Source organism: Rhipicephalus sanguineus, unplaced genomic scaffold, assembly GCF_013339695.2.
Source record: "Rhipicephalus sanguineus isolate Rsan-2018 unplaced genomic scaffold, BIME_Rsan_1.4 Seq845, whole genome shotgun sequence".
Taxonomy (NCBI): domain Eukaryota; kingdom Metazoa; phylum Arthropoda; class Arachnida; order Ixodida; family Ixodidae; genus Rhipicephalus; species Rhipicephalus sanguineus.
The window spans coordinates 34,985-54,632 of NW_023616118.1; the positions used below are offsets into that span (position 1 = coordinate 34,985).

The 19,648-nt window shown below is 49.1% G+C and overlaps 1 pseudogene; it reads left to right on the forward strand.

Moving 5' to 3' along the window:
* The first annotated feature begins 274 nt into the window (after positions 1 to 274).
* On the forward strand, positions 275 to 4,855 carry LOC125756808 (uncharacterized; annotated as a pseudogene).
* Positions 4,856 to 19,648: the final 14,793 nt, after the last annotated feature.

Sequence of the window (19,648 nt, forward strand, 5' to 3'; positions counted from 1 at the left end):
GCGAGCGCTATTATTCAGCGGAATAATTCTTGGTCCATGGTTGTGACTTTGGCAGCCCCAAGCTCAAGCTGCACATGTTCTGACGCGCCGGCCGCGCGATTGCCGGTGATAGACGCCCCCAAACCCGAGACTTTGGCGCAGTTTGGCGCAATTTTCGTCGATATTATCAGAATGGCGCAGTAAATACAATTTGGCGCACTTTGGCGCAGTTGGCGCAGGAATGGAATCACTGGACGGCGTAATAACCGCCCAGTACCTGAAAGACCTCTACAAAATGCAACAGCGCAGTATTGTCAAGCCAGTGAGATTTTCTACTAGGAAGCATAGAAAAAATGAATGTCAGGAGGGCAGTGCAAGTCATTTCGCCACATGTGACCATGGCCCTCAAGCTCCTGAAAGAGCAGGCAGGTCACACTTGTCACGCCAGCTTCGCACACGTCGGTTCCACCGTCATATTCATGGACACCTCGTACCGTTGGCTCAGCCTCATGGACGTAAGAAACTGCACCCAGCATGTAGCCCCGAACAACCCGGACTGCAAGCAGTACGAATCTGAAGATGATGAACAACTAGGTTGGCTTGAGACATCATTTCTTGACTACCTGGCCGAAATCAAGCGACAGAGCCCGGTCAAGAATTTTTGACCAAAGAGACGTGCGAGGGCTTACCGATCATAACTGTGGTGTCAGGTTTCGATTCCGGTTTTACATATAGAAATGCCGCCCTTAGGGAGCGCTGTACTTCTGTATTTAAGGAGACGCTATGTTGCAAATAAAGAGTTCCACGTGGGCCTCGGCTGCTGCTTTCTTTCCCGGCCGGCACTCCGGGCGCCGGGCCCTTTGTTCTTCGTCGGCGTCGGCATCCCGTACGGCCGCGTCGATAAACTGGCGACGAGTGGCGCAATCACGCGCATCTGCAACAAGGTGGGCCTCTGGACTTCCTACTTGTGCTGTCGTTCTCAGCACCCTGGCTACTTCCCACCAATGCTGTGTTTTCCAACTAATGCTACCTCCTGACTCTGCACGAGGCCTAACAACTTCTGCTTCGCATTTGTCCTGACTCCGGTACCTTCCGGCTTTCCGCTGTTATCATGCAAGTGGCTATTCCCCTCCTCCATTTCTACAGTGCCCCGGTGAACCACGGTGTCATGGCGGCAGTGGCGTCCTGTTTTACAGGTTTACATTGACGCCGCTGCGTGGGACGCCACGCCGGAGCACAAGGAGGCGCTCCTCCTGAATGCCTTGAGCGATCGAGGGCCTGAACTGCTACCTCCGTGCCATCGAGGACGAGCGGCAGCCGGAAACCAACCAGGCAACTCCGGAGCCCGCACGAGACGCATACAAAGCCACCCTCGAACAACTGGACGCAATCTTCGACAGCCAGGTCGATCCAATGTGCCTCCGCGCCACTTTCAAAATGTTGCGGCAAGGCCCTGACGAGTCTGCCGTACAGTTCATTCAAGAAGTAAGAAGGCTTGCCAGGCTATGCGAATTTGGCACGTCTGCCGATGTCCTGGCGTTCCACCAGATAGTGGCTGGCACTGCGTTCCCCCACTTAAAGCGGCAATTGTTCAAGATGGGGAAGAATTTCACCGTCCAAAGGCCCTTGACCTGGCAAGGGAGGAAGAGCGCGTCGACCGCGCGTTATAACAGCTTTCCGGATTGCCAGTCGACGCAGTTTCATCGAGGCCAATCCATCATGGCTGCTCAGCGCGTCGACCTCGCGAGGAAGCCGGCCAACATGGCAACATGTCTTCCTCGTCCTGCTCATGGCAGCCCCTCCCTAGCCTTCCTCGCAAGATGGCACCGGCTGCTCTCCGTCGGCGAGTACCTCCTCTCCCGCCGGTGCTGCTGCTGCCTCCTCTCCGGCATCGCCGTTGGCTCGCGCAGGAGCATGCTTCTGCTGCGGTTCACCGCAGCACTGGGCTGACTCCACCGCTTGCCCTGCCGTGTTCAAGGTGCGAGAAACGCGGACACTTTACAAGTCTGCCGGTCATCAACGGATTCGCCTGCAAATGCTCTGGCTACATCTACTGTGACAAATACTGTAACTGTCCTACAGGTGGACGATACGATTCATTCAGTTGATTTTCTACGACTTCCTGTTGGCATCAACCGGCTGCATCCTGAGCCTTCTCATCGACACAGGAGCTGCTGTGTCACTGCTGAGTGTCGAACACTACAAATGGTGCTTCTCGCATATCAAGCTTCTTCCGTCCAACACCATCCTGAACAACTATTCGGAACAAGCTATTGCCCATTATGGATACTTCAATGCTTCCGTTTCATACAACGGCAACGACGCCTCTGTTCCTTTCTACGTTACGGACAAAGGCACTTCAGCGTTGGGATTACACGTCATCCGAGCTCTCAAGATAGTCATCGCGGGTGAGACTCTGTCTTGTTCCCTCGTCGCGCCGTCAGCACTTCCTGCCAAGGCAGTGTTGGAGCCTCATAGACCCTTCGCTCCGGACCCCAGTCAAGCAGAGGATACATTAGTTCAACATGGTCGTCGACAGGGCGTGCCAGCAGTGGCAACCGGTTTCCACCGATGCCCGTGCCAGCTTCCTCAGCAAGTGACTGATGTCCTGAGTCAACGTGAGGCTCATGGAGTCATCGCAAGACCGAGATCTTCGAACTGCAGTGCTCCTGTTTCTCCGGTGAACATGTAGTGCGATGAATTTTTTCGCACTGATCCCGAACGCGAATTGCTGCTGCCTAATGCCCATTGCTTTTTCATTCCTACTCAAGTGTTCTATAGTCAACGGTACATGCACGCCGACCTTGCAAATGCTCAATGTTGCCATACTTGTTCTGACGGCTGTTGCAAGGGCAATGCTTTCTTTTCTTCTAACGACAGTGTACTTGAGCCACAGGGCTCCTTAGCGGCACCAGTTCAAAGTCTGGCTGTGGTGCCCAGCCACCACACTTCTACTGAGTGCGTAGTAGAGCCACCGGGCTCCTTACAGACACCTTTTCAATGTTCGGCTGCGGTGTCCAGCCCCCACAATGTTCTTACGTGCCCCAAGCATATTTTAGAGTCACAGGACTCTCTATAAGCACCATATGAACACTCGACGGCCGTGCCCAGTTCCCATGCAGGTCCAGCTTTTAACAATAATGGACATGTTTCAGAGCTGTTGGGCTCCCATGAGTCGCGTCGTAATTCTCCGTCCCCAGCCAGTGCTGAGGGGCGCTTAAGCGAGTCTTCGGATTCACATTATTCTTCCCTGCTCTCAGATGTTCCTGAGCAGCGCTTCAGCGAGCCAGAAAGCTCAAGTTCTTTACATGCACCACTTTCAGCTTCACAAGAGAGTGCTTTGGCACAACATGTGCCGCATCAATCTAAACAGTCAAAGAATAAACCTTCTAGGTTTACAGACTTTGTGTCGTGATTTTTTATCTTCATTATTCACATTGTTTTGTATACAGTGTCAAGAGTGCAGTGTACTGTGTGCATTTCTTTTTCTTATTTTCTTAGTGTTATATTGGGCGACCAATGCACGCTGTGTGTTTGTATAAACTGTCTTTACCTTCCATGGCTCATTTTATGCATTTTTCAGAATTTTTTTTTCTCTTCCCTTCAATTTTCAAGTTACCACGGGTGTTTTCCGCGTGACATCAGTGCTACATCATTCTTAGCATTGTATAACATTCTGTACAAGGCTTCTCGGCAGGCATTTAAGTATGCCTGACATTACCATCATATAAACTTTACATTCAATCTCACATTCTCTTTATAAACCCGGGGGGGGGGGGGGGGGGGGGGGATATTATGGTGTGTTCATTCAGGATTGTATAAGGATGTAGGACCCTGTATGCCTTCTCTCAAACAAGGAAGGGATGGTGTGGTGTCAGGTTTCGCTTCCGGTTTTACATATAGAAATGCCACCCTCAGGGGGCGCTGTACTTCTGTATTTAAAGACGCTATGTTGTAAATAAGAGTTCCGCTTGGGTCTCTGCTGCTGCTTTCTTCTTCCTGGCCGGCGCTCCGGGCGCCGGGCCCTTTGTTCTTTGTCAGCGTCGGCATCCTGTACGGCCGCGTCGATACAACAATAACCATCTCAAATGTGGAGTGCGTTCAGTACCTCCTCAAGGTTACACGCTTCCGTTTCATTCTGATTAGGAAGATGTCCTCTGACCCGTTAAAGGCCTTCTTTGAGTCATTGAGGAAATCTGCAGGCTCGAATGAGCAGACAGACATGAGGGAAATTTGTCCGGGTATGAAAAAGCACAGAAGACTGGCATAGCCTGCATATCCAACAGCAGCAACGTGATGACTGCAGGCAGCAGCAGCTGCTCCAACACCAATCGGCAAAAGCAGCGCAGAGATGATGATGAAGCATTTCCAGCAGAAGCAAACCCGACCCTCGAGGAGAGTTTCGACAGGGGGAAGACATTGCTCGCAACGCCAGATGTTGCTGCACTAGGAATGATTGGTGGATATATAGCAAGAACAATCCACGAAACCATTTCATGTGATGAATGCTTCACTCTAGTGATTAAACCGAACACTTCTGAACCATTGGATGCTTTAATTAGGCACCAGGACAGAGGTGGACTCCTCTATCCATCTGCTGAGTTTGTAATGGTTCTCCATTCGCTAAAGAATTAAATGAAAGTTTGCCTCGCAAAAGCAAGAAATATGAACAAGTCACTGAAGGCTGCCATTGACAACGCCACGGAAACACTACAAAAGTGTGAACAACTCAAGTGCTGAACCCCAGGTCACCATGAAAAACTTTTTGGACGTTGTGCTCCATGAAGTTCTCCGTTCACATTTTCTGAACTTCACGACGAATGTGATTGAAATACACGACTTTGACAAAGACTTTCATGCTAAACCGTTGTCTTGAAAAGTGCTCAAGCTTTGAGCACAAAACCAAATAAAAAAGCTCGCAATGCATTCTGCATACAGCGCTTGTGTTAAACATTTTATGTGTGCACACTTCTTAATGTATGCACAATCTAATGCCATGAAGACGGTTTCTAGACTGTCAAATGCAAGCGTGCCAAGGCCGGGTTGTCTGCTGTATTATGGAATCGGGGCAGCTTCTGGCGGCAAGCGCCGGAACTATGAGGGATGGATGGCGCATATGTATTTCATGCAAATGCAAGGGCACGAACTTTATGGAAGAGGCTATGCCCAGACGTCGGCAGCGTCGGTGTCGATGCCAGAAGCAGTTCGATGGAAGCAGAACCAATCAGCGCGCAGCTGGCAGCAACTTCCGCCTATGTAATGGCGTCATCGCTGCTGCCAAAAATGGCTGCTGTCGGCCTAAGATCTATTAAGTCGTCACCGTGCACTGTGTGGCCCATTTCTCAATTAATGCTTGTATTTGACTTGGCTTGTTCTCTAGAAGCTTTGACAGCAAAGCGTTCGAGATATCTTGAACTGTTTCTGAGAGCCGTACTCAAGTCATCGATAGGCTTAGCACAAAGTTTCTTACAATAATACCTAGAGGGGAATCTGGCGCTAGTGTCTACGCGAGCTCCTTGAGCGGCGCTTCAACCACCATGGGAATGATGGGAAGTACAGGCTTCGGATTTGCTTCAGATGGATTAGGTTCTTGAGATTCGCGACGCTTGTTTGCCGAGAGTAAAATAAAGCGATATGAACTTATTTCCAAGTAAAACTTGCTTCATTCTTTTGTACGTAAAACTTATTACAAAAGTTGCGTGATGGTGAGTTGGAAGTGAAACCTGGACAAATTCAACCACCAGGGTATGCATTGCTCTGCAATGTGTTCTAGATTTGGCATTACCAAATAATGAATTTATTTTTACAACACTTGAAAACAAACACACTTGTTTTTCCCTCAAAGGTACGCATTATCTATTTATGGAAATAACAGTACTGTATTGAGTGAGAAACACTTAACGTATCATCTGCTGCGATGCCAGGTGTGTTTGTCCAAATGGTCTGTCTCCAACGCATCTCTCGTTTGTTGTGAAGTCGAGTCAGAAGAGCGTGGCGGAGCGTCTACTTAGCTTCGCCGTCGTTTTGCAGTCGATTTGAAAGAGTTTTGACAAGTAGCGCTTATCACAAAACGTGAACTCTATGCAATTTCCTGCACTGGCATGGGACGCTGCATCTGTGCGCAGCGGTGAGTGCACGACACTTTACTAAAACTGCCATATACAACCTGTAAAGCTGCAACGTCGCAGCAAACCAAGAGATCTAGCGGTTTCAGCTTTTTAACAACAAACACACTGCTTGAGTGCTCTGCAACGCACTCCACTACCCACGCCTCGCGAAGAACGAAACAAACTGTAGAAAAAGATCCGTAGGCAGTTCGCTAGCTAACGCAATCCAATCTGAAGCCTGTACTTCTCATCATTCCCATGGTGGTTGAACAATCGCAGCGCCAGTTTCCTCTCTAGGTTATGTATGAAACTCTATGGCTTAGCAGGAATGTGTGTATTGGCCGAATACGTGGCCTCAAAGATCTGCGACAACTTCAAGCTCGGAGGCCATATATTACAAGTTCTGGAAAATACTGTTCTGGTCTACAAGCTACAAGTACTACAAGCGTCCCGATATTCCCAATCGAGCTCCGACTCAGCTCACGCAAAATTACAGTCCCGACACGTGGTATTATCGGACGCGAATGCCTTACCATACTATTTGCGCGTTTTAAGCAATTCGGCTGAAGCAACTGCGGTGGTGAACGCGTACAAGGGTGTTTGGAGCACCGCAACCGCGTCGATTACTTGGCTGCCATATATCACATGTACTATCCGGCCGGCGAGTCCAAATACTCGGACCCTGACGTGTTGTATTTGTTAGAGTGTGATTCGCCAACAACTGTGCGTATGATCGTGGGTAACCATGGGGGGACCGTAAAAATATGTGATGTTACGTCCGATCATTTACTCCGCGATCTCAAGATGTTGTACGCAATTAACAACAACAGGGGCAGCAGCGATTTGATTACGGCATACGCGTCCATCGATTGGTCTCGCCATCAGACGCACGAGCAGCCCGACAGCGGAGGAGAGTTGAGCGCCAATTTCGAGCATTTTGCGAACATAGTAAACGGAGTCAGTGAATTACATTCGGACTCGACAATAGAACAACAATATCCCCTGTGGTGGAAAACGCTGACCGCCATACGCACCGCAATTCGAGTGCGCAAAACTAATCAGTTGGGTGAAGTGTTGGACGTGGAAAACACTGCGCTCGCCATTCTCAATGCGTGCAAAAAGGGAGACGTCGAATTGTTCGAAAAGTGCGTGTATCCGTGTTTGTTCGATAATCGCGATAACGTTCAACGCTCTTGGCGTGACGTAGATATCGTCATGCGATTCTTTAAATCTACCGCTCCGTGGCGCTGGGGCCCGTATATCGATTGAAGGAAGACACCGACGCACCATTGCAGCAACCCAACAGTAATTATGTTACTTTATTTGCTACAGTACTCTCGATCTTCATACAGGGCCGCCTGAACGTGCGAATATACTGTGGTTCGAGTGCGGATATGGACAAAGTGTTGGAACCAATCGACCCTCGACACTACAGGCGGGACACGCCTACTCGTGTAACTGTGACATTGGTGAACTTGACTGACGAGGAGCGGACCTACCAGTACAGTTGCGACGACACTGTACTACACCAAGAAGTATACGCATTGATGCACAACGTCGGTCAACCTATCCTATCCAGGTATACGTTGGTAAATGTCCTTCCATCGGCAACTGGCTCCATTTTTTAGCACAAATAAGTACTGTGTTATCGACCTGTACGACATGGTCATTCGTGACACTCGCGTCGTAGAGGCGGGTGCCAGGAACATCAAGTACAATACCAAAAGCGTTCGAGTGCAAGGCATTCATTTTGAGCATCACGATACGACAATGATGCACTTAGTGTGTGACAACACAGACAATCTGGTGCAAGCATGTACACAACTGACACTCTCCTTACTCAAGGAGCGTGTTACTACTAACGACGACGACGACGACGACGACGACGAAAGTGACATCCTTCCTCTATACTGCACTGAGTCGATTGCATTGTGTGAATAAAAAATACAAAAAACTCATATTTTGCATGTTTTCTTTTTTTGTTCACTCCCCCTTTTTCGACATGTCTGAACAAATAAATTACAAGGCTAGTGCCGCTCGAATCATGAAGTGGCATTTCAGTTTTGGCGACGATATTTTCGATTGGTGCGTCTACCCAGCGCTATACTGTGATACCAAGGAAGAGCGTGATCATACCATCGTACGTAATGTAATAAAGAAATATGCACCCGAGATTTACAAACCTTACATTGTATATTTTATTGACGGGTAGGTAGAGGCAAACAGTTGCTGTATCGGCAAATTGGATGTTGCCTGAAATACTTTGTACGCGTACACGTATAAAATCCTCACGAAACACTTCCACCAACGTCAGTAGTGCTAAATTTTTCCTCTTCTTTCCACCATACGACACGGGAGGTGGTGTAAAATCGCAACTCCCAGTCTCTAGTAGCCGAGCCGTCGCATCCGCAGATGCTTCGCTCACAACGAAATAAGAGAAGAGTCGTTGATGCGGCTGAGAATGTCTTTTGTCGTTGTCACATCGAGGTCCGTGTAATACGACGTGCTCGGTGCAGTCGATGTAACGAGCACTCTGAGTTCTGTCAAAATCGTACCATATGAGATTCACGTGAGGAAAAACTAGGGCTCGCTGTGCAAACTTGCCACTGTCGTCCACGGCAATTACCTGCACGACGGTACTGACGTGCTATTGTGCTTAGATGCGTGATAGCACGCGCGAGCAACCTGCATTAGAGTCATGTCGGTGGTGGTGGTGGTAGAAGCGAGGTTGGCCTCGTTGATGGATCGCAGCATTCGAATGGGATAAGCAGCAATGACGTTGCTAAACTGCACTCGATAGGAACAGAAACGCACCTTGCGTATCATCTCGTCGATGGGGAAAAGCGTGTGTGGTTTCATGTGCATACGCTCGTTGGACCGCAGTGCTATGGAGATGATGCCATCGTAGTAAATTTCAGCTAGTCCAGAGTTTTCGTTTCCTGCTCGGTTCGGATCTAGACGTACTATTAACGCCCAGTGCATCGGCCATGGATTGTAGATGCCGTCGTCATTATTATTGCGTTGTTGAAAAATGTCGTACGTTTTACTCATATCTCTCGCGATAATATTCCTTATCAAGGACCGTCATTAAACGGCCGTCGTACAGTACTTTAACCACTTCATCGGCAACGGTTTTTGCTGAGTGTTATCACAGCTGCCGCTGAATCGACGTCATCTTCACCTCCTCGAGATAAATCGTATTGTCTCTTAAGGCGGATCCAATCTACGTGCGATATCACGGCGGGTAAGGGCATTGTTTTTTGCTGTTTTTTTTTACCACCGTCCCGTCTCTCTCAGCGTGCGTGTGTATATATAGAGGCGCGCATCAACGTACACATTCACTCCTCTGCTCGTTTTTTTTTTTCCGTGCGTTGTTGCTTCACCATATACACACGGAGAGTGTGTTTTTTTTTGTTAAAAAAAATATGGATGCTGCTGTCAAGCGCGCCATTATTGAGAATGCGCAAGCGAACATCAAACGAGCGAAATACGCCGAAGAGAATGACACTGAAGGACCCAGCACCCGCTGCCAAGGTGACATCGTGGACGGCGTGTGCATTCTACCACCCCAAAAAGGTGATGATCCTCTAGTCAAGGTACAGTCGATAAAGAAGATGGTTGCCTCGAAGATGGTTGCCTCGGAAAATACAAGTTCTGGAAATACTGGAAAATAGACCTTTCAGCGGCACTGTGACTTGTTTTTCACTCTACAAAACTGCAAATGAGACATAAAAGCCATAATCAGGAATATTCTTGGTAGTCCATTGATGGAAACTGCACACTGCTTTGTGACGCGTCAGGTTCATTGCCTCTGGACACAATGTGCGACACTGGGCTGGCGCTGGCCGCAGCGCTCCTCATGTGGTTATCTGCCTTCTCTGATGGCACTTATGTGATGACGCCGAGAGACGCAACGCCAGAAAACACCCGCAAAAACCATACAAGTTCTTGCAGCGCGCGAACATAGGAAAAAAGGACAGAGTAGACAGAAAGTTCGCGCACTGCAAGAACTTCCCAGTAGATTACAAACCACTAGCCCAAGCTGAAAGACTTATCAGGAAAAACGTTGCATGTGGTTCGGCCTCCATGGTACCTTGAATTATGCCTGGTTGCTTGACCTGTTAACTGCCGAAAGGTTCGCACTAATGCCATGATCCTTGAGCGAGACAAGTATATTGTTAATCCGTAAAATTGTTGTTTGTGTTCACGTTATAAAAGCTCTTTCAACAGCAGAAATGTAGCAGCGAACGATGCGAGTGCATGGTCGTGGCAAGGGGTTAAAAGGGGCATGACATTACCTTTTCCCCCCTTCCTGAAGCCACACCAGCGTTTCTCACTTCACCAGCCACGATGCAACACGGGCCCTGAAGACAAAATCCTGCCGAAGCCCATGCGCGAGCGCATTACCACAGCTCAAGCTGGCGGTGCCTCTGACTACAGCGCCACCACTGCGGGATCGCGAATGGGGGCCAACTTTGAGCGGCCAGTTTTCACACCTCCCAATTCTAGCCAGCCTAGCTGCAACCCACTAGTGGTAGCAAAACTCAAGATTGCACTGCTTTATTGCAGTGACAATCCACCAATTTTTACACTTTTTCTGACAGATAAGCCACTCATGTTCTCTTTGGCTAAGGACCTTCAGAATAGTCAGAAAACTGCTAACAAAATTTCTCAAATCCTACATTCTCTGTTCATCAATGAGAATGACTGGCCTGCTAAAGATTGACATTGATGATTTGAACAACCATATGTGCCCTCGAGAAGATAGATGTTGGTCATCCTGTGAGTGGACAATCTCTCCAAGGTCGTCCGTCTCACTTTGCCAGCCCCCGACAGATAGCGCCTTTGTAGCACTCTCACACACAAGTCCTCTATGTTTTAGTTATGTGCCATTGCAATAAAGACTGCTTCTTCCGACCACTGTGCCCTGACTTCGACCTTGCCCCACCCAAGCCCTCACATTTGGCGTAGTAGACTTTGAATCTCACCTCACCGTTCGAACAAGCTACTCCCGTCATGCCAACCTAACCGCCTTCTTTGTCTGCCTTCCCATCATCGCCAAGTGAGCCCCATGTCGGTATGGTGTAGTGGCGCCATCTATAAATGTGCACGAGCACTGAGAGTGCGCTTAGCGTGGCGTATAGTCAACAGATGTCGGTGTAACGGCACATGTGCTTGCATTCAGCCAATGACGTGTGCACACGTGTCCGTTATGTGTGTTTCGAATAAACGGCTGCTGGCCGACTGAGTCGTTGCCGAGCTTCCGCGGGCTCCGGAGTCACTCACTTCTACTGCTCGTGTCGCAGGCCATGCCGGCACACGTCGCGTCTCACATCCAGTCGTCGGGCCCTCGCCGTCAGACACCGCCCGCCGACACAACAACATGGCGACAAGGAGGTTCTACGCCTCGGTTTCAGCCTCGGAACAAGAACCCATCAGTTTCCGTGATTCCTGCTTTTTCCTGTCCTGTCTGACGCGTCTGGCGTCGCGAGGCCTAGCGCTCTTTATGTGCGGACTCTGTCAAGCTTTCGCCTAGGCCTTCGCCCTTGCTCCGTTCTGTACCTCGCTGTACCACTTCTGTCGGCATGGCTCTCTTCAAGCACCTCCCTGTCTTCCTCGAGCTGCCGGGGCCACCCCCGATTCGTGGCCTAATTGGAAGAAATTGTTCAGGCCCACCTCGAGGCGGCCGGCGCCAGCGACTGGAAGGGCCCGCTTCGCGCATCGGCACTCGTCAGCCTGCCAAGACGGGAAGGACAGAGAAAATATTTGCTGCAGCAGAACAAGAAGAAGCCCGAACTACTCCGAGTAACGCGGCGTCTACTACTCTGAGGAGTAGCGCGGCGTCCACGCCAGCGTCTGAGACGGATTCTTCGGCTCCGGCCGTTTCGAAATTCGATACTCTCGTCGAACAGCTTGACCGACTTTCCGCCGCGTCCATCAACCCGGGTTGAACGTCATGAGTTTACCAGTCGTCAACTGCCCGGAGAGAACTTTCTGGATTACGTGATTGTTCTCAAAAAAAGCCGTACGATGCAAGTTCAGACTGTTGTACGCGGAACGTCCGCGCGATCAAATCATACACGGCACGTCCAACCCGCGGGTGCGAGAGAAACTGCTACCTCACCGCAAAGAGTTATCCTTATAAAAAGCAGAAGAAATCGGTCGGACGCTCAAAGTGTTGTCATTGGCCAACCAAGCGTTCGCTCCCAGTCAACCTGAACACGTTTAAGCCATAGGGCAAGGCACCCAATATGGCAGCACGAAGAAAGAAGATGGCCGGGGCAGACGGGGAAGCCGTCACGTCACATCAACACTTCTGGGGAGGCCACAACGTCACAGAAGTTCCGGCAAGCCAAGATGGCCACTTTCAGCCGCAGTCATCGTCGGGGTCCCGTGCTTCAGTTTCGAATGAGAAGTTTCAAGGCAACTTCCAGCCTCAATCATGTGACCGCTGCGGGAGCAGACGACACCACTCCAATTTTCAGAATTGTCCAGCCCGAAACCGACGTTGCAATACGTGCAACGCTTGGGGACATTTCACGACGATGTGCCACAATGACCCTGTACAGCACGTTTCTTCGAGGGGAGCCGTCAACACCGTACCGGAACAGCAGGCCTCTACACAATTGGACTTAGCTTCAAGCTCGTCAGTGTTATCTTCGGATCATCCTTCACCTTACATGCTCACAGTTAGCACCTCGTCCAGAAAAGACTTAGTCGTCCGCGCTGTGGTCGACGGTGTTACCCTGCAACTACTGGTGGATACCGGAGCATCTGTCTTTGATGACTGCAGAAGACTTCCAGCATCATTTCAGCAAACAGCACAGCCTGTCCAAAGCTGTAGTTGACTTGCGAAACTTCTACAAACAGCGCATCGGGATCATCGGGAGCGACTAGGCATCCAGATCGACGGCGCGTCGTTGACGTGCCGACTGGCATCATGTGCAGTGCGGTGCCCCTCCAACGTGCCTCCGGGCTTTGAGCATCTCTCAGCGATGAGTTGGGTCTCGTTAAAGGCTTCATCCATCGCATTCAACGGCGGCCAGCTGCGACTCCGGTTGCATCCAAGTTGCGACGACTGCCTCTAGCTCTCCGTGATCAGGCATCCAACGAACTGCGACGACTCGAGGACTGTGATGTCATCGAACGTGCGACACCTCGGAGTGGGTCTCAACGCTCGTCGTCGTCCGCAAGAAAAATGGAAGCACCCGGCTGTGTGTAGATCTCAGGGAACCTAATAAGGCAATTACATCGATGGGTATCCTTTGCCCCACGTTAAAGAGTGTTGCAAACGTTTGTTGTAAGTTGTTTGTTGTAAATGTAAGTTGTGGCAAAAGTTGGGTATGGATATTATCGGCCCATTAAATCTGTCTTTTCTGAAGTATCTCATTACATTAGTCGACTACTAATCAAAGTGGCCTGAGGTTCTTGGCATGAATTCTATCTCAACAAAGGAGGTCATTAAGTTGTTGGACTGATCTTTTAGCCGGGAAGGGCTACCAGAGGTTTTAGCTACCGACAATGGTCCACAGTTTGTCTCTTTACATTTTCAGGAGTATCTAAAGGAAAAGGGCATCCGCCATGTATTCTCGTCCAATTATACCCAGGCTAACATTCAAATAGAACGCTTTAACAGGGTTCTTAAAGGGACACTAAAGGCAAATATCAAGTTGACGTTGGTCGTTGAAATAGCGGTCCAGAAACGTCGTAGTGCTACTTTTATGCCAAGCAAGTGCTTATTTTGAAATAAAATCACGTTTTAGTGGTCCGCATCGCGTTAGCGCATTTCAAGTCACCCGCCTGAAATCAGACTTTCATACGTCACTGCTGCCGTGCCCAACGTTGCCCGCCTTTACTGCACGGCCGCCGACACTAGTCAGCAGAGCGAAAGTAGAGGGACCCACAGAAGCAACAACGGCCATCGAAGCTCTGACTTTTGTCAGAGCAACTTCCACGAGCGCAAAACACACGCGGCAGTACGCATCCCGGAACTACCACTGAGACGCGACCGCGTGAGCGAAGCAGGGCGCCGGGCGAAGCGCAGTTCGGCGAAAACGGAACCTTTGAACCAGGCACGCCGTTCCCCATGGCAATGCCACAGAGGTTCTTTTTTCCATGAATCAAACGGAAACGAACGAACAGCATTTTATTACGTCTTTTGATGCACGGAAGGTTCTTTTTTATTGCTGCTAGTTTGATTACTAGTGATTTATTGTAGGCAGACTCTCATACGTCATCGGGATCACTTCGAAAATGTCCCACTCACGGCGCTCATCATGTGATACATTTAGCTTAATCTCTCGGTAAGTAGGGCACTGCTGTCGATAATATTACCGTTTAGAAGTTGTCATACATAGAGCTTTCACTCTGACATAAATTGTTATTTGCCTTTAGTGTCTCTTTTAGGAACATTTGCAGGTAGCCAGACTGGAAGGTAAAGATGCCTCGAAGAGCACTGCACAATTTTTGAGTCTAATAGAGTCACACCACATGCTGTGACTGGTCTTTCTCCAGCTTTTCTGCTGCAGGGACGACAACTCGTTCTAAAGTAGACATTAGCACTATAGGATTCGTCCTAAAGTATTCGAGTCACACGGTGGGTTGTCTCATGTCAGTAATCAGGTTGCAGTGAAACAGCAAAAGAGTAAAGGGTATTTTGATAAAAGAAAGGTGCGCGGAAACCCGCATAAAAGTAAGGTTCCATAGGAAAGGATTTTTTTTTAGTATAGTAGGATTCTTACAGTGCAGGCTGAGGTGCGCAGTCCACTTTCATGCTTAGTGATGAATAGCGTGGAACACATCCAAGTTAACAGTAATTCCTAGGGATTCTTTCGAGAATGCTGCTCTTTCTACCACCTAAAGAACTTATTTACTCTTATTCCAATTTAAACATTTGTGGCAGTCAGTACCGTTCACCTCCCGCTGCATGGCTCCGCCCCCAGTTTTCAGACAGACTCTGATTTGTCAGAGCTCTCTTACAGTGAAAGGTCTGAATTGGTTGTTCCTCAAGAAATGTTGAGAGCTTACGAGGACCCGGCTAGGGCACCTTTTTCAAGTAATCAACTAAATCTCAACCCTGGGTAGGGGGAAAATGAAAGGGCAACCAGTTTTCAAAGCTGACCGAAAAATGGTCGCACTTCAGAAAGTTCTACTGCGAGTTCTCCGCGTCGCACCATAAGACAAAGCGGCCTGAACAGCTTAAGAATTTTGTCACTTAAGGTCGGACGTAATCTTCCTATAATGCCGTGCCTAGTGGACACAGCCGCGACATCGCAGGAAACTGACTTTTTTTTATAGTGTCTTTCGTTTCACATGAGTGTGATGTATTTTGTTTAGTGCCACTTATGGGTGCGCGCAAACTGATCTTATACCCACCGCTCGTGTGGTGCAAGCATTCTTCGGTGTGGACCCTGGGACTGAGATAGTGTGACTTTATCGATGGGGGGGGATGATGTGGTGTAGTAGCGCCATCTATAAATGTGCACGCGCACTGAGAGGGCACATTAGTGCGGTGTATAGTCAACAGATGTCGTATGTAACGGCACATGCTTGTATTCAGCCAATCACATGTGCAGGCGTGCCTGTTATGTGTGTTTCGAATAAACGGCCGCTGGCCAGCTGAGTCGTTATCGGGCTTCCATGGGCTCCCGAGTCACTTCTACTGCTCGTGTCGTGGGCCGTGCCGGCGCACGTCGCATCTCGCATCCAGTCGTCGGGCCCTCGCCGTCGGACACCACTCTCTGACACAACAGTCGGGATTAAATTGGGCTGAAGCCAACACTGCCACAATTGCGTGCCTCAGCACTGAGTTTATCCAGGCTGAGCTCAGACGCCGGGGGATGGATACAACCGGGTCTCGAGAGGCCCTCCCTCATTCAGCGCCTAGCAGAGTTGCTGGAAGGGGCCTATGCAGCTAGGCTCAGAGAAGCCACGACACCCGCATCGGTGCCTGTATCCTCGGCCTGGGAACAGTTTCCTACCGCACCTCCTACACCGCATATCCGGCAGGCAGCTTCGCCGCTGTACACGCCCGCATCGCCCGATTGCAGCCACCGTTTACGTACACCTCGCAGCCGCTCATCTATAACACCGCACCTCAAGAACATTTTTCTCCGCCAAGGGAAACCTAGCCGTTCATGGCAACCCCTCGTTTTCCAATGAACCACCAGTACTCTCAGCCACAATATGGATGCATTTCTCCAAGTCACCCCCCCCCAATACCATCTCCCCTAACACCCTCAGATACATATGACGACCATGCCTGATGTGTTGAGCAGCCTACCATTGTTCGAGAATTGCACAAGCAGAGTGCAAGTCTGTGGATTGAGGAAATTCAACGAACGCAGCAGCTCGCTTCATGGTTGCCAGAAACAACCAGTCTCATCGACGCAAGTAAAGAGGGCACTGCGAAAAACTGGCACCTGACTCTATGCGTGCAGTTCCTGACATGGGATATGTGGCACGAAGCTTTCTCCACGCATTCACCGATGAGCTGACATTATTAACACTGTCAGCAACAAGTTAAGTTCGAAGTAACAGTCCAGCTCACAGTCACTTCGCGACTATGCCTATGCGAAGCTTCGCTTTATTGAGAAATGTCCAGTGCCACTAACAGAACCCCAAAATATGGAGTAGCTCCTGCACAGAATTTTGTGCGCGAGCACTGCGACGAGCATAGTGGCGCAACGTGCATCGCACTCAGCTGGATAGGGCAATGCAACACAGTCAGGCGACAAGGGAGCCACTCTATCGTATCGAGCAGCCTCTTCGTGGTCACAGTAATGAGAGTACACATTCCAGGCAAGTCCTTCAACGAAACCTCAAGATCCGTATAGTTCAAGGCCCATTCATGGGCCTCAGCTCGTCCTGCCAGTCCTTCACGTAGCCATTGCTAGCAGATCTACTGTCTGCAGTAAAGGAAGCACGGTATTCAGCTTTGTCAGAGCATTATGGTGTCCCTGCCTTCTGTCCTGGACAATCGTTGAGTGAAGCTGTTTGCTTCAACTGGCATGAAAACAGTCATCTAGCACCGAAATGACCAGCAAACTGAAAGGCTGTCATACAGCAGCTAGCCACAGCTTCCACATCACACCATGCAGCAACCCCTGCATTGCATACCAGCCCCTTAGAAGTCGTCCAGGGTTCCCAGCTGGAGTGCTCATTCTTCACTTTAATTTGTACTTTTCCATGTGCGACTGACATTGTTCTTACAACTTTTCTCCATTTACCTTGCTTGTCTTTTGCTTTTATGTTAGCATTTTTCTCTGTTCATGCCCTGTGTTTTATGCCATGTACATTGCCCATGTTTGTTTAGCATGGCACATTCTTGCCCCCATATGCCCCGATCAAAGAGGGCTTGGATTACAAGTGGGGCTGGATGTGAGCAGACGCCGTCCGTCTCACTTTGCCAGCCGCCCGACAGATGGGGGTGCCTAACCGGCATCTCCTTCTCCGCTGCCCCATCCTAGGCGAAAGCGAGAGCCAGAGCGTTCACTACGTATGAGAGGGTGGCTTTTGTAGCACTCTCACTCGCAAGTCCTCTATGTTTTAGTTATGTGTCATCGCCAATAAAGACTGCTTCTTCAACTGTGCCCTGCCTTGACCTCGCCCCAGTCAATACAGCCAAGCAGCTTCTTATAAGCAACAAAATCATTGCATCAGCTGCATTTTCATTTCGCATGCGGTGCAAGCAGTTCCTTTTTAGTGCCACTAAGAAGATCCTGGAGAAGAGCCCCCTACGATAGCCCGTTGTGAGAGGCCTCTTCGCTAGACCCGGGCAAATATTCTCGAAGCCAGGTGAGTGCACTGAAATCTTAAAGAAAGATCTGGATGAACTCATTTTAGCAGAGAGAAGGAATGAGCATTCAGAGCCCACCGTGATTACACAGTTCATTGAGCTGCTACAGGAGCACAAGCATCAGTTGCAGTTTCTTTAAAGGAGCTCACATGCACCTCACAAGGTTCTCTATGACCTTCTGAAGGTTGGCTCAGCATATCCTGAGTTTTGGAGTTTTTAAAAACTGCTGCTAACCCTTAATCATGGCCAAGCAAGCGTAGAGATATGATTCAGCGTGAATCGCCAGGTTTTAGCAGAAAATATGAAAGAATTATCGCACATTTCACAGCGCATTATTTGTGATGCTGTAAATGTAGCAGGTGACATATTAATGTGCCCATCACAAAAGAATTCAGAGCATCGGTGGCTTCTACGAAGAACCAATACCGTGCATTTTTAGAAACTTGTAAAAGGCAGGAGCTGCAGGATGAGAAACAGAGAAAGAAAAATGTTGCATTGATAAGGAGGTCGAAATACTTACAAAAGAAGAAAAGGAAACTGGAAACCACTGTTATTGCAGGGGTGGAAGCGGGCTTGAGTGCTTTGGAGCAGCTCAGGGAGCAGGAATAATGCTGTTTTGGAGCAGCTATGGAGCACAAAATGTGTGTTTTGGAGCATGCAAGTTAGTTTGGAGCAGAATTGTAGGGTCAAACATTATTGTTGTTGTATTCTTTTTATTTTTGGTAAACACAAAAATTTCAGCGATTTTCGAAAACACTCAATACTGATGAACCAACCACGCTTAAACAAATGATATATATAGACACACGCGCGTATGTGTTATCATTAAAACATCACAGCTGTGATAGAGCAATGACTCAGGAAAACGAGATAAGCGATGTTTCCAATAGCGACACTTGACCAGACTGACAAATGAAAAACGTTCATGGTAATGAACGTCTTTCAGCAGCGGCGTTTTTGCACCGCGTTTGCCGGGTTGCTACATTCTCGTCAAAAGCCTACGCTGGCTTCAAAAAGTTCCTTCGAAATGCGCGGAGGTCAGCGCCGTCTGGAGGATTGGAATAAACCAAACGAACACGCGTGTGCACCCTAAACTCAACTTGTCGGACGAGCGGGCGGTGCGCCGTGTGGAGGCGTTTATCTTTTCTACTTCAAGTAGGAAGACGTGGCGGCGCGATTTTTGAGATGGCGTTCATGAAAATGACGCGTGCAACCCTCCGACCACGCGTCAGTCGCACATGAAATTGCGCCATTCAGGACGCATAAGCGCGATTTCGCGAAGGCGTTCGTCAAAAACGCGCGTAAATCGCGCCAAAAATTGTGCCAAGCACTTCCACCTTTTCCCTGAATTCAAGTTCCCTTCCAAGATTTGTCATTTATTGGTGTCGGTCACGCAAATATGGTACTTGAGTGCGATGATACTAGATGTCGCAAGCGCACAATTTGTATCCCGTGGTTGTGTTTTCGTACTACCTCACATTCGTCTTTTTTGTAATATAAACGTTCCAGGTGTCCTATCTTGTTCTGTTTGGTATATTTCTTCACTCGCCACCTCATGTACCAAACCACACACAGCAACGGCGGTGAGCGGCGTGTCACGTGCTGCGGATGGTACGATCACGGCCGCTCGATGAAAAATCCGGCAGATCCACGAACTGTGGGAATCGATGTAATGCGAAGCAGCCAGCAAAGAGCTGCTACATCGCTTTGTTTATTTTGAGCCAAATGAAAATCATTCATCCATGGCATCTAGTTCACCATATAT